The 2175-nt window shown below is 40.3% G+C and overlaps 1 pseudogene; it reads left to right on the top strand.

Moving 5' to 3' along the window:
• Positions 1-420: 420 nt before the first annotated feature.
• On the top strand, positions 421-1357 carry LOC139017735 (olfactory receptor 5AN1-like; annotated as a pseudogene).
• Positions 1358-2175: the final 818 nt, after the last annotated feature.

Below are 2175 nucleotides of genomic sequence, written 5' to 3'. Positions count from 1 at the left end.
GAATATTGAGATTATGACCTGCTGAATGAAGAGGCAGAATTCATCCACATAGGGTTGACAGGTATCTCATTCAGTATCCAAGCTTTCACTTTGGAAAAGTAAGAACCCCTAGGTTGTTTTGATCAAAGGCACAGTTTCAATATACTCACACAAAGAAAGTAAATTACCAGACTTTTCACTGACAGATGCTGGAAATTGGAAGTAGGGGTGCAACGAGCCAGGGGTTGGGTAGTTCTCCATCCCAGATCATGAGTGAGCAGGAGATAGAGAATCTTCCATCCAGGACAGTGAAACATTTCCCCTTGTTTCCAGTGCTCATTGGAGGAAAAAATGTCACACGTGAGAACTGTAATGCTATCATTTCACCTGAGTCAGTGATGCATTCTCTTGTCTTTTTTTGATTTTAGGAACAACAAGCCAATGATTTATGGAAGAAATATTACAGAGATCACCCATTTCATTCTCCTGGGATTCTCAGAAATTTCCAGAATCATAGCAGGGCTGTATGTTGTATTCCTGTTGATCTACATTATGAGTCTGACTTGGAACTTGAGCCTCATCATCCTAATAAGAATCAACTCCCACCTCCAAATGCCCATATACTTCTTCCTTAGTAATCTGTCTTCATAGATAACTGCTATGTGACTTCATCAGCCCCCAAGTTGCTGTTGAACTTCTTCCAGGAGCAGCAAACGATAATCTTTGTGGGCTGTGCTGTTCAGTACTTTGTCTTTTCAACCATGGAAGTGAGTGAGTCTTGTCTCATGACAGCCTTGGCTTATGACGGATATGCTGCCATTTGTAACCCACTTCTCTATACATCAATCATGTTGCCTAACCTCTATGTTTCAATTGTGCTTGGGTCCTATTTGGCTGGACTTTCTGTTTCTATATCCCAATTGTGTGCCATACTTCGGCTCCACTTCTGTGGGCCTAATGTCATCCACCACTTTTTCTGTGACATATTTCAACTGGTAGTCCTGTCCTGCACTGACACTTTCTTTATACAACTCATGATGGCTATGTTGACACTGATCTTTCGAATAATAAATGCCTAGTTATCATGACATCCTATGTCTATATTGTCTTCTCCATCATGAAGATCCTTTAGCTAAAGACAGATCCAAGGCTTTCACCACCTGTGCTTTTTCACTTGATGGCAGTCACCCTTTTTTTATACCTCGGGTACGTTTGTCTACTTGAGTTCCAGCTCTGGTGTTTCCTCCAGGTTCAACAGATTTGCATTGGTCTTCTACAGTGTGGTGATTCCCACACTGAATCCCTTGATTTACATCTGAGGAACAAGGAAATCAAAGATTCCTTGAAGAGTTTGCAAAAGAAGAGAGGGTATTACTGAGGTCAATAGTCCTGAGATTTTTGAAAGATTTGTCTCATCAAATCACCTTAATCCACAATAATATGCACATTAATGGAGTATAATAAAATTCATACCAACTTTGAACAAAAAAGACTTAATTAGGCACAGATAACATGCCCAAATGGAACCACAGCTGACTTGAGGCTACACAAACACAGTTTCATTAAGTCCTGGGGATTCATTACTTTTCCCCTACATGAGCCGTTACCTTACCATTTATTAATCTACCTGCAAATATATGTGAAACATCAAGGCTTAGTTACTTGTTGCTTCTTTTTTGACTCTGAGATTGATCTCTGTTCCATCTCAGGCCTCTGAGCTTAAAGGAGAGATACCCAGCAGAGGGCCCCAGGGATGTAGAAACCTTGTCTTCCAAATATTCTGATGCAGCATAGTCTAGCCACGGTGGGATCAGTATTTGTTCTGCTTCTGACCATAATGGAAATGAATAGAGAGAGTGGATATGTTTTTGTACAGAAACAAATCTGTACAATTGACCAGTTGTGCCTCCTGGAAAATCGTGGCTGAGATAGTTAATATTTCTCTACAGCCTCATTTAGTGCTAACAATCCAATATATATTTTGGTCACTTCTTAGTCTCAAGCAGCTATAGTCTAAGAAGGAGGAGGTGATTTGAATCATAAAGAGGAATGCAATGAAGTATGTGGTTCCTTCAGTTCCATTTACTTGAGTCCAATGGTATAATTTCTTGCATCTGGTAGCCGTTGCTGATTTCTAATGGGGGAGGATATTGAAAATCCATGTCGCAGCCAATAGGAATTTCTGATACTGTGGGA

This window comes from Myotis yumanensis, unplaced genomic scaffold (assembly GCF_028538775.1).
Source record: "Myotis yumanensis isolate MYYU_CA2020_CCGP unplaced genomic scaffold, mMyoYum1.0.hap1 SCAF_10, whole genome shotgun sequence".
NCBI lineage: Eukaryota > Metazoa > Chordata > Mammalia > Chiroptera > Vespertilionidae > Myotis > Myotis yumanensis.
This window is presented reverse-complemented; position numbering and strand designations above follow the sequence as displayed.